Source organism: Lissotriton vulgaris, chromosome 1_1, assembly GCF_964263255.1.
Source record: "Lissotriton vulgaris chromosome 1_1, aLisVul1.2, whole genome shotgun sequence".
NCBI classification, from domain to species: Eukaryota; Metazoa; Chordata; class Amphibia; order Caudata; family Salamandridae; genus Lissotriton; species Lissotriton vulgaris.
In genome coordinates this window covers 236,830,712-236,844,194 of record NC_141685.1, presented here as the reverse complement: position 1 = coordinate 236,844,194, position 13,483 = coordinate 236,830,712, and the positions used below count along the sequence as shown (strand labels likewise).

At 44.5% G+C, this 13,483-nt stretch overlaps 1 non-coding gene across 1 annotated transcript; it reads right to left on the bottom strand.

Annotated features, from left to right (window-relative positions):
- Positions 1 to 11,441: 11,441 nt before the first annotated feature.
- On the bottom strand, positions 11,442 to 11,514 carry TRNAD-AUC (transfer RNA aspartic acid (anticodon AUC)). The gene has a single exon. It is a non-coding gene; the product is annotated as a tRNA-Asp (tRNA).
- Between the last annotated feature and the right edge of the window lie 1,969 nt (positions 11,515 to 13,483).

Genomic DNA, 13,483 nt, shown 5'->3' with positions numbered 1-13,483 from the left:
TATGTTCACGAGAGAGAGGGATGTGCATTGTCAGTCTTGACTCAACAGTTCGGCGATAAGCAGCGTCCATGTGCGTACTTTTCATCGACTTTGGATCCGGTAGGAAGAGCGTTGCCGAGTTGCTTGAGAGCTACAGCAGCAGCGGCTGTTTCAATTCGACAGTCTGCTGGTTTGGTTATGGACAACACGTTAGTGGTAATGGTTCCACATGCAGTGGATACCTTGTTGAACCGTACCAAGACACAGCACTTAACTAGTGCTCGGATGTCGGGTTACGAGTTGACCTTGTTAGCGAGTCATGTGCATATTAAGAGATGCAACACGTTGAATCCAGCCACGTTGTCGCCGATTTCAGTTGAGATAGATATTGAAGAACAACATGATTGCTTTCTGAGAACTGAGGAAGAAACGAAAGGGAGGATCGACCTTAGGGGTGCTCCTCTTCCAGAGTGTGATGGTACTTTGTGGGTTGATGGTTCGTGTTTTAAGTTGCCGAATGGTGATACGACTGCGGCATATGCTGTTACGACTTTGCATACGATTGTTGAAACTGCACGTATCCCACATAATTCAGCACAAGCAACGGAGTTGATTGCATTAGCGAGAGCATGTGTGTTGGCGAAAGGAAAACGAGTGAATGTGTACACTGACAGTCAATATGCCTTTGGTGTGGCTCATAGTTTTGGGCGTTTGTGGCGTGAACGTGGGTTCTTGACTTCGCATGGAACGAAGATCCAACATGGGCAGTTGGTGAATGAACTTCTTGAATCTCTTACTTTGCCATTGTAAGTAGCGATTGTGAAATGCAGTGCCCATAAGAAAGTTACGGATGATGTTGGCCGCGGAAATGCGTTTGCGGATGAAGTCGCGAAAGAAACTGCGAGAAATGTGATGAGCCGAATGTATGTTGCAGGTCCGGCGAGATGGGTTCCAGAGAAGAGTATGTGTGAAGATACGATTGAGAGTGTGAAATCCATTCAAGCTGAAGCTACAGAGAAAGAGTTGAATGAATGGAGAGAAAGTAAGGGTAGACTGGATTCGAATGGTTGTTGGACTGATTTGTCCGAGTATCAGAGATGGTTGTTGCCTGACGCGTATGTGCTTCCGGTTGTTACAATGGCTCATGGCATGGCACATATCAGCGTGAAAGGGATTTGCAAGTTGTTGGCTCCGGTTTGGCAGAATACGGGAATTCCAAAATGTGCAGAGAACTTGGTTAAGAACTGTATGGTGTGTTTGATGTATAATCCTGGTAAGGGAACTCCAACACCAGCTGGTCATTTTGCTCCTCCTACGTATCCGTTCGAGGCTTTGCAGCTAGACTTTATCCACATGGAGACATGCAACAACTTGAAATATGTTTTAGTGGTTGTTTGCTCTTTTTCTAGATGGATAGAAGCTTATCCCCTTAAGGACAATACTGCCTTGTCCACAGCGAAAGCCCTAATCAAGGAATTTTTCCCTAGATTTGGAATGCCGAGAATCATCTGGAGTGACAATGGGAGTGAATTTGTGGGTCAAGTTATGAAGAGAGTGTGTGAGGGATTAGGAATCCGGCAGAAATTCCACGCTGCAAATCATCCTCAATCAGCTGGTTTAGTTGAGTGCTATAATGGCACCTTGAAGCTAAAGTTAGCTAAAATCCAAGCGAGCACTGCTTTATAATGGCCAGATGCTTTGCCTTTAGCGCTTTTGTCCACAAGAATGACTGTGCATTTGAGAATGGGTCTGAGTACATATGAGATTGTCTTTGGTCGCCCAGCGAATATTTGGGGCGTACCAAGGCCAACTAGGTTCAGCGAAATTGAGTACCCTGCGTTGCTTGATTACTTGCACGAACTGACGACTAAACTGCGTGTTTTACACCAACAGGTGCATGATAGTTTGCCACAAGCTTCTGAAGATCCAGGCCATGCTATTGAACCTGGAAGTTGGGTCCTTGTGAAGAATTTTCAGCGGAGCAAGAACGATCAGCGCCGCTGGACAGGACCCTACCAAGTGCTCCTGTCTACACGTTCTGCAGTTCGAGTGCAAGGCAAGAAAAACTGGATCCACAGCGTACATTGTAAGCGAGCACCATTGCCCTTACCGTACAATCAGTGGGTCCAGGAAGGACTTCCAGACTCTGAAACGGAAACTGTTCCACAATTTTTGCCATTCAGCGATGCCCGTCTGATTGGTACAAATTCTGAGAAAGAAAGTGATGATATTTTGCAAGAAGCTGTGCCTCCTCTGAATCGATTGGACACTACTGAGCCTGATTTGTTGTTTAAGGACCAAACATTGCCTGGAAAGGGCCGTTACAATTTGCGACCAAGAGTCGTGGGACAAATAAAGTACAAATAAAGTTTTAATGATTTTTCTGTTTGCAGGTTAACTCTCCACTGAGAATCTACTCATTTTTGTTTTTTGAACCGCCATCCGGGTTCAGCTGTAGGGTCGCGGTGCCTAAGTCTTTGGAGTGCAAGCCTGAGACACTAGGTCGAGGGTTCTGGTTGGCCTAAGGGAGTTGCCCTGGGTTGACAGAGGCATTCCTTAGCATAGAACACCCTACCATCGCGAGCAGCATATTTAGTTAGAATGGATTTCTTCGAGTTGGAGAGACCTGCAAGGACAATGACTTTTAAAAAGAAGATATGCAAACTGATGTCAAAGAAAAGTTTTTTAATACTGTGTTTGTTTTTGCTATTGAGTTTAATGATATTTATAATTGGTATGTGACATTCTCTTTTAAAGTGACGTTTAATTCCACTGTGCAACCTACACCTCCACCAACCATTTCTTCTCATTCTTTTCATCCTTTGCCTGAACATGAGGTAGTTAGACGATTGGAATTTACCAACAATTCCTTTATTCAACTTTTGCACCAACACCAGTTAGTGATGAACACAACGAACTGTTGGATTTGTGGTCTAATGCCCCATACGACCGATAAGGGTATTCCGTACTTGGTTTTGCCTTTTAGTTTAAATGGTTCTATTTGGGCTTACAGAACGATGTTTATCTATGCCCATAGTGTTTACCCCCTACGGTCACCGAAAGACAATCCGAAGAATAGTGCTGTTGCTGGAGGCATAGTCGACATGGTCAAAGGGACTAATGCCGTTGAAACTATTCCGATAGATCAGAAGAAACCATATAGTGGTTGGGATATTACTGGATATGGAGTAAGTCTGAGTGTTAACCAGCGGGTGAAAAGTTCTCCACCGATTTGGATAGTGCCCCATCAGGGTCGCTATTGTCTGCAGGGTAATGGCAAGAATCCGAGAGCTCAGCTAGGGAAGAGCGTTTGTACTGACACCTACGTATTTACGTCTCAGTCTTCCCCAGCATTTCTAGCTGCTAAGGGTACCTACTTTGTTTGCTATGACAAAGCAAATACATGGTTGCCCCCTGATTTTTCGGGCACATGTTTTGTTTCTTTCCTGTTGCCCCCCACTTTTACAGCTTTGGCTGATTACCATAAGCCGAGAGTTGCCAGAGGTGTCTTTAGTCAAGAAGACACTGCAGGGCAAGAGTTGGGAGTTTTCTTTAAGGGTTTTCTGCCATTCTGGGGACTAATGGCTAACAGCAGGAACATTCGCGAGTTGACGAGAGTGGTTGAGTCCACCATAGTCGAAACTGCCGGTGCCCTTAGTAACTTGACTGCTGAGCTCCAATCGGATAGACTTATGACACTTCAAAATAGGGTTGCCCTTGATGTCATACTAGCAGATCGAGGTGGAGTATGTAAACTGATTCAATCGAGCTGCTGCATTTTCATTCCAGACAATGCTCCGTCATTCTTCCAGGCCATTTCCAAGCTACATAAGATCTCCGATTCTGTCCACTTGGATAAAGGAGATTGGTCATTGATGGGATGGTTATGGGGATTGATATCCACGTGGGGTTGGAAGATTCTGATGGTCATTGGGATGGTCTTAGCTATCCTTTTCATGTTCTGTCTCTGTGTACAGTGTGCTCCTGCTATTTGTGGTCTCTGTGCTACTTTGTGTGCTAGGAGACCTGTCCAGAGAGAGGTACTAAGTAATAGGATGATGCTACAACAACATATCGATGATCTGATGAATATAGATCCAGATTCAGATTGACATGGGTTTGGGTCTGTTGCCTATGTAAGGGCAAAAGAAGGGTCTGTAGTTTCGTGGTTTGAAGGTCCGTGGTTCGGTGGTTCCGAACCCGTTCAATAAAGGTCGTCGGAAATAGACGATTTTGGTGTCAACGGACCGCAAATCACGAGTGCGGTATGTACGAGTGTTTTCGCATTAATCGATCAATGAGAACACTACGTATTTAGAGATTTCATTCAAACCTTCGGGTTCCATTTTGTGTGTGGCAGCCATTTTGTGTGGTTGCCCTCACATAGGCCGATGACTGCGGCCGAACGAGTCTTTGGGACAAGTATACCTTAGCTGACTTCTGAATGACCTGGCCGAACTGACTCCCTTGCCTGAGGCTGACCTCGTTGAGCCAGTTCCTTGTTAGGCAGCTGGTCAGATAAAGATCAAAGAGCAGGACATGCTGAAGTTTATAGTACACTGCACCCACCTTTCTATCTTGCCACTAATCTGTTTCTGCTTCTTCCTTTACGACATAATCACTGATGTGGGTTGAGGGTTTTATGATGGGTTTGTCCGGCCTGACTGAACAGGATAATGGAATGTGCTTGGCCATTTCTGGTGGGCTGGACAATGGAAAGTGGGATTGTCATCATACGCTACTTTTAAAATGTCATGTTTCTATTGGTCACTTTGTATGAACCCAATGCTAATTTGGAATGTTGCCTGAGGCTTGATTTTTGGCATAAATGACCATGCTCCGCTAATCGAATTTGTGCAGTCTCTAGCGAACCACCCGTGTTGTGCTTCGTAGACCTCTGTTCCTGGTTGCAGCCAATAAACTTTGGTCTTTACGTCATCAAGAAGTGTCCCGTGTCTCTGTTTGCCAAGGCAGGGGAACTCGAAGGCATCGGGTGCTTTTCCTGACGCCGCTGGGTTCTAAAACCCGGCCCTTCAAGTAGAGACGTTTTAAGGCTTGGGCAAAGTGGGCTCTGGCCCAGGGCCCCAGCCTTTCAGGGGGCCTCTGTTAGAACCAGCTCTATTCTGCTGAGTCATGCCCTAATGACTCGTAAACTGATTGTTTTAAATATCACTTTCCTTTGCTTTATTTTCAAATTGGGTAATATGAGTGTCTATTACAGAAATAATTTGTTGAGAATTGTTGTGTTTATGTTTTATGCAACATCCATAAAATTGTCTCTTTTAGATTAAATCAGGACCTCACATATGAGAAATGGGAAGGTGTCACAAAGATTATTTGCAATAATATTAGTGAGCTGCTGAAGTGTTACAAAATTGAAAACACATCACAATCCCTGAATATTAAAAGTAAACACTTAGAGAATTTGGACGATTGTGTCTGTGCACTGTCGGTGACCGGGCCAAATAAAGATCATAAATTCAAAACTGTTCCTCACAGAGGCCCCCAAAATATGCTTGGCCCAGGGCCCCCAAAATCCTTAAGATGTCTACATGAGAACTACTAGGGTGTCTTTGCCTGTCTCTTCTGTTAACGCATCCAAGTTGATCGCATCAGGAACACAGACACTTAAAACAAATCAGCCCAACTCCCACTCCTCCCTTCACCTCACTTACCTGTACAATCTTGCTCTTTTCGAGAGCAAGTTATGCCCTATTTCTCTATATCTTTCTTTTTGAAGTCCATCCACACATACATTACACACACACATGCTCATTCGGCAAGATCTCCACTGAGGTTTGCATCCAACCGACTCCAACACACCGGACCTCCTCTGCCTCACTGAAACCTGGCTCAACCCCAAATTGGTGAAAGACATCGCCACAGGCATCCCTACTGGATTAAAAATCCTACACCAGGACTGGCCTCATAAACCAGAAGGAGGACTTGCCATCATCCACACAAGCACCATCAGGTCTACCTCATACACACAGAAGCCACTTTTATGAAACATATGCACTTCAAGCTTTATCAGACAGAAAGTAAAACCACTATCAAAGGCGCCCGGAGGCTATCACCCAGTTCAGAAACCTCCTCATCACACACAGAGCTGTGGTCACTAAAGACCTTATACTGCTAGGCGATCTCAACTTTCATCTTGATGACCCCATGGACTCCAAACTCAAGGACTACCTCAAAAATCTACAGATTATCGGCCTAACCCAGCTCATATAACCTTCTACCCACATCACTGGACATACCCTGGATCCCATTGTTTCCTCTAGAAACAAGGTTAAAGCCAACTACATCACTACACTCACGTGGACAGACACCTCCATCTTCCACTTCCAAATAATAAGGCAACCAACCACCCCTACGCAGTCTAGCCACATCCCAAGCCAGTGCTGGGAGAAAGTTACAGACACAGAATGGATCAATGCCCTCCAACTACACTACCCGGACCAAAGCACCAGCCTCATTAGTGACACAAACAACTGGATCACCACCTGCACAAATACCCTTGTGCCCCAGAAAAATAACAAACCCCAAAAATCCATCAAAAAAGCTAGCTGTTACAACACTGACCGTAGAGATGCCAAGACAGTTTGCAAACAGCTCTAAAGGAAATGGAGAACCACCTGAGGAATCACAGCAAGAAACATCTACAAGGCCTCACTTAGACTCTATCACCATCAAGTGAATGAAACCAAATAAAAGGCCCTGACCGTGAAAATCAAACCTAACTCCAATAACTGCAAGTAACATGTTGCCATCGTCAAGGAATTCAGCCACCCAACAGTTGCAACCAACACCATCACCACTACACAAGAACTCTGCAACAGCCTCTCCTACTTCTTCCACAACAAAATCACCAAGATCTACAACAACTTCAAACCCAATTGACCTTACTAGCCTCCTAAACTCATCAATCCAAAAACTACCACACGACAAGATGGGACCCTCTATCCATTGAGGACACTGAAGCAATTATGAAGACAGTCCACTTAGGGACGGCCACAAACTCCTGCCCCCACTAAATATACAACCTGGGAAGAGTCACAATCAGCACTGCACTCACCTCCATCATCAACACCTCCCTCAAGACAGCCACCTTTACACTTAGCTCGAAACATGCCAAAGACACTGCTGTCCTCAAAAAATCCTCAGCTGACCCTGAAGTACTCAGCAACTACCAACCCATCCCCTGCTCCCCTTCCCAACCAAAGTCCTCTGAATGTGGGATGTCTTGACACCCGAGGTCAGGAGAGGGGGATCTGAGATCTTTCAGGAATCAATGTGGTATACATATGAAAACAAGCATTTGCAATGCAGTAGGTCTCGCATTTATGCAAGTTTCAGCTATTGGTATTGTAAATGACAATGCCTTTTATTTGTGTTTTATAAACCAAAATAAAAATAAAAGACAATGTCATTCACAATGCCAATAGCTCAAACCCGGCAAATGCGAGACCTATTGCATTGCCAATACTTATTATGTTTCCAAGCAATGAGTATAAAGACATAGTATTACTTCCACAAGGCGACCTTGAAATTAATAAATCTAGAGTTAAAAATAAAAACTACAAAAATAATACAGTGGACCATTTGAGGCCAACTTGCCAGAAGCTAAATTAGGAGTGTTCTTAGCTCCAAAACTATTCAAAACAAAACGAAAGAACAGCAAAAATGCAAATAACATGGTTTGGTCATCCCACAAAGGGAATAAAAACAATACCAACACACCCCAAGACACAATCAGGCAACAAACGCTCTCTTCAACAAATTCTTTCACTTGTTTTAGACTGCATTTCTTGTGGACAATACAACTGGGGGATGCCTAATGAAATGATATGCTTCTGAAAAAACCTTCTTGGGACTAATTGTCCCTTTAAAGGGAACCCTTGTAGAAAGAAAGGTCTTGCAGAGCCTAGAAGCTTTACAGACAAATACCACATCCTCTGAGGTATCTTGACATGACTCTGTTCAAGGCTGTACATGGCTTGAACGTCCTAAACTGACAGCAACAGCAGATACTATTTCAACTATGGTGCACAGATATAAGGAGAGGTGTAAGCTGTCAACACAGAAGATGACGGCCCATGCTCACAGCAAGAGATGCTGCTATCGATCATACAAATGGCTCCTGTAAATGTCTTGTTATGAAAAACAACTCACTGTAGGACTCACATTCGGCCCCACACATGAAATACCAGCTAGGCCTTGCCGCTTCCTTGTGATTCCTTAATGACAAACATGATTAATTAGCAAGGGTAACATCTGTCTAAGGTACAGCCATGGCACATTCTCTCGAACTATATGGAAGACAATTCAGAAGTAATTGAATTTGCATCCGTTAGAAAATAAAGCCGTTACGCAAACTTATGAAAAAGTTTTGGGTTTAGGGTTTTAGCATTCTCTCACAGAAAAAGAGGTGCACTGTTAAACTTAAAGGGAAATAATAATAAAACTAAAGGGGAATAGGAAGAGCATACATGTATGTATGTTAAAGGTATTTAAAAGCCACATAGAAAGTAAACCTCTCAATTGAACACATATTAGAATAGGTTTTTTTAAACCCATGATGCAGTAGGACATCTTATCAGAATGAACAAAAAATTAACACACCCGATGATTACATCAGCGTCATCTAGCATTAGAAGCATATATGCTCCTAATGTATTGCATTCTCCTGTTTTATGATGTTCACTCCAGGCAAAGCAAACGCCAGAACCTGAGCAGGAAACACTAATGTTGAGCACAGTGCTTCATTTAGCAGCGTTTCCGAAAAGCAGGTTTTAAAAAATAACCATAGATAAAGACTACAACATTATCCTGCCATTATCTATGCTCTACATGAACATTACAACAACTGTATGGATGCTTCAAGAGTAAAATCTGTAATTACAAAACTTCTTGTGACAACACTTGCTCGGTCATACTGGAAGATCACAAATGCACGTTTTGAATGTTCTATGTTTCTCTTCCACAAAATATTTGTACACCCTATAGGCTTATCAATAAACTGGGCAAATCAGTAACCTCAAGCTAACGCACGGAGATGCAAAGATAAACAATTAGCACCGGTGGCAGAGAGTCGGGGGCCGAGCTGAGCACTGAACATAATCTAAATAAATGTTGCAGCATGAGCAGTGGGGCTTTGCAAATTAGCCTCTCTTCTGATGGGCATGTGATGGAGGAGCATAACCCTAGAATCCTGGACTGAGACTACAGGGAATGCAGGTCACAGCGCGAACACAAAGGGGGTCATGTGAAGCGCTTCAATTCCTTCCGGTCGAGTTCACGCTATATAAAACCGCAACAAAAGCAAGGCAAGCCCGGTTTCGAAAGTGGTGCGCGCGCGAGTGCCCGCCGTGGCGAAAGTGAAAGCACCGCATTTGCACATATTTCCAATTAACGCGAGATGCAAGGTGGGAGGGGAGGAGGAGCATTGAAGGCAAGCAAGATGTAGAGGCGGAGCGAGATGCGCAAGCCTGTGCGTGTAACCGCATGCTCTATACCTCACATAATGCTGTGGTCTGCTTTTTGAAGCCCACAAACTAAAAGTCTCGCCAGAGCAACACATGCGCTGGCTCAGGCGAGACCCAAAAAAGGATGTGACAAGCTGTAGAGAGCAAGGCAGGAGGGACGACATAGTGGCAGAAGCAGCTGTGGCATGAAATCGTGAAAAGTAAGCAACATTGTCAGAAGGATTAATGCCTCAAACCTTAAATTGCAACATATAAATGTAGTGTTTGGAGATATTTCTTTATTAGCAAAGAGTACTGAACAAGCAGTAAAAGGTTTATTTTGTGAAGAATAGACGTAATGTATTAATGTTATGTACGGTGGATTTGTAGAGTGCTGCTTGTCACCCATGAGGAGCTGAGTAGGTGAGAGTAGGCGTTTGGTGATGCTGGGCCTGAATACAGGTAGTCTTGATGATCCAGCAAGAAGACAAATTGAAAAGCCATGTCTTCAGCTTCTTGTGAGGAGGAGGCCTTTATGTGTTGAGGGATGTTGTTACAGGATTTGTCTGCTTGATAGGAGAAAGATAGACCTCCTGTTCTGTTTATGTGGCTGTGGGGTGAGTGTGCGAGTGAAAGTGAGAGTGATGCTGAGCGAAGTTGTCTGGTGGGGTTGTGAGAGTGAAGCAGGTGATTGAAGTATGTGGGTCCTGTGTTGTGTAGTGTCTTGAATTTGTTGGTGTAGCATATCTGGGCATTCTCAAGCGACAGCTATAAAACAATGGGTACGCAACTGGAACAATAGACTGTTGCCATTTGGGGGCTGCCTCGATAGATTGGAAGAAGAGTTTTTTACAACTTGACCTTTGGGTCAGGGCATGGCCCCACTAAAGATTAAGATCTGCATTCCACAGTGTTGCATTGGAATATTAGTTGTCATGGCTAGGGCCTTACCATGCAATATTCTCACTATACACAGTGGAAGATCCTTGGATTCACCAATATTAATCCATAGCTCAAATCTGGTTGTGTGGCAAAGAGCCGTCATGCTTTAGTGGAGTAGCACGTGCTAAGCATTGCACAGTACCATTGTGGTTCATAAGCAATTGAGCCAACTCTCAAAAAATCTGACACCTATTTATAAAAATAGAGTGTATTTTTATATAAATACTAGCAGCCCGCCCCAGCGTTGCCTGGGGCAGAAAGGGGCTGGGGGCAGTACACCCACTCCCGCCTGACCCCCTCCCGCACCGACTCCCTCCCGCCCGACTCTCTCCCGCCCCCCCCCCTCCCCGACTCACTCACGCCCTGACTCACTCGCGCCCCCCTACCGCCCGACTCACTCGCGCTACGACATTTTCCTTTACTGCTGCCTCCTTCTTGCCTCCCCCTGCATCAAACAGTCTCGCACTAAACTTTCCCTTTCCTTACCTGTGCCGCCGCTCCTCACTGCACAGCCACTCGTCACTGCACCGCCGCTCCTCCTTCGTCGTCATCACGCACGTCGCGTCGTGGTCATCACGCACGTCGCGCCGCGGTCATCACGCACGTCGCGTCGCGGCCAGCGCTAGGTCCCGGCCGGCGCTACTTTCAGGGGACTACTTTGTTTACAAACTTAATTTTTTTAATTTACTTTTTTAAAAAATGTATATAGCCTATGTCCATCTACACACCCTGACATTTTCATAGATGTATCAGGTGTGTAGATTGGCGCTGTGGTTCCCGAGTTTACCTGGCCAAAAGGTGCAAGTTCTCTCTTTATAATAGTAGTATAAATATAGATTACCCTTATGATTGTCTGCTCGCTTTTCAGTGGAACACCTGATACACTGTATGTAACAATGTGTCAAGATGATTTCTCCACTAGGGAGGGGAGAATTGTTTTCCATCTGACTCCACTTTTTTTTCCAGAATTTTTACTTTGTTGCCACAACTTGGATTAAATTATAATAATAAAGTAATTAACTGTTGTGAGTTACTTTTTTCAAAGGAAAAAAGTGTTTCCGCCCGGTTTCGAACCGGGGACCTTTCGCGTGATAGGCAAACGTAATAACCACTACACTACGGAAACCCATTGGAGGTACCGTGGGGCACCTTTACATCCAATGATCAGAGAGCGTGAAGGCAGCTGGAGAGACGCATTGGTATGGAGGCTTCTCTAAAATTCTCTCTCTGAATGCACAGTACTCAATGCTGCACAAGCATCGTCTCTCACTGAATGCACAGTACTCAATGCTGCACAAGCATCGCCTCTCACTGAATGCACAGTACTCAATGCTGCACAAGCATCGCCTCTCACTGAATGCACAGTACTCAATGCTGCGCAAGCATCGCCTCTCACTGAATGCACAGTACTCAATGCTGCACAAGCATCACCTCTCACTGAATGCACATCACCGTGGGCTGCACGAGTAAGAGATCTCTCACTCAATGCACATTTCACTGATCGCTGCACAGGTCAGCAGACTCTCACTGACTGCATGTCACTGAAAACATCAGAGCACGTGAGCTCTCAATGGATGCTCATGCCTGAACCCTGCACAGATGAAATATCCGCCAGTGAATATATGCGAGTGAAGGCTGCACAGCCATGACCTCTCTCACTGAATCCAGATCACTGACCCTGCGCAGCTGAGTGTACCACACTCACATGTAATAGGAATCTCACTGAACACCAGTGACCGATGCACAGATAAGAGCTCCCTGCGCACGTGTGTAGCTCTCACTGAATGCAGATCACTGAACGCTGCACAGCTGAGGTCTCTCACTGAAGGGAGATCCTTGGACCTTTCCCTTTCACCCAGGCCTCGGATTCTTCTTGTAAGTGTTGTCTGTTTCCTTACGCTGTAGTCTGCAAAACAGTTTTGTAACTTCTATATGATACTTTCCTGTTTTGGGGATTTTCTGTAAAAGCATCATTAGGATGAATGTGAATATAAATAGCGCCTTCATCCAACATTCACACACTCACAGCTGCACCTTTGTGGTCATCAGGGGCTGAAAAAGGAAGGTGCACAGGCGCTCCCTGCCCGGCCGGCGCTACGTTCAGTGGACTACTTTGCTTACAAACTTAATTTTTTTAATTTACTTTTTTATTTTTATTTATATAGCCTATGTCCATCTACACGCCCTGACATTTTCATAGATGTATCGGGTGTGTAGATTGGCGCTGTGGTTCCCGAGTTTACCTGGCCAAAAGGTGCAAGTTCTCTCTTTATAATAGTAGTATAGATGTCCACTCTGTGGACTTATATTTTTGATTCGGCTTAATCACTCTTTTTGTCTTGCGAGTGATTACTTCAATTTTCTTACTCTTCTCGTTTTTCTTATCAGAGGCTTCCCCCTGACTAGAAACTTTGTTTATTTGTTCTTTTGACTTCTTAACTAATCTGAATTTCAGATTATCTTCTGGCCAAATATCTCCTTTTCTCAAGATCTTTTTCTTTGGCACAATTTCATTGGATTCAGTTTTCCAAGATCTTTTCCTGAATTTTCTTACTTCAGATTCTTCATCACTCCCATCTGTGTCTGTTTCTGAGACTTCAAATCTGTACTTAGGAATTTCTTTACTCTGCAACTTCACTCCATTAGGAACATCATCCTTACAGCTGGTACTTGGTAATTCTTCCTCTTCCTCAGGGATCACCTTTAATTTCCCAGTTTCAGTATTCTTGCTCCTGCACACAAAGATACTCTTCTGCCTTTCAATACTCTCCTGGATTAGATTGTCATCTTGCTCAGAATCTTTCGCTTCTGAATCTTCCTTTTCTTTTTGAGATTCTTTTTCTAACAGACTTTCATCAACATCTTGATCCTCATTCACGATATGCAGATCTTTTTCATTCAGTGAAAAAGATCTGCATTCAGTGAAGTAGTGTGGCTCACTGGTTAGAGGCGGCAGACCCGAGAGCAGAGGACGGCTCGGGACCAGGGTTCGATTCCCGGCGCGGCAGGTTTCTGGACCAGGGTCAGCGGACTCGATAATTCTCTCGCCTCGGTGCCCACTCTGATCAGCGATCACACTCGGCAACTCTGGGCAT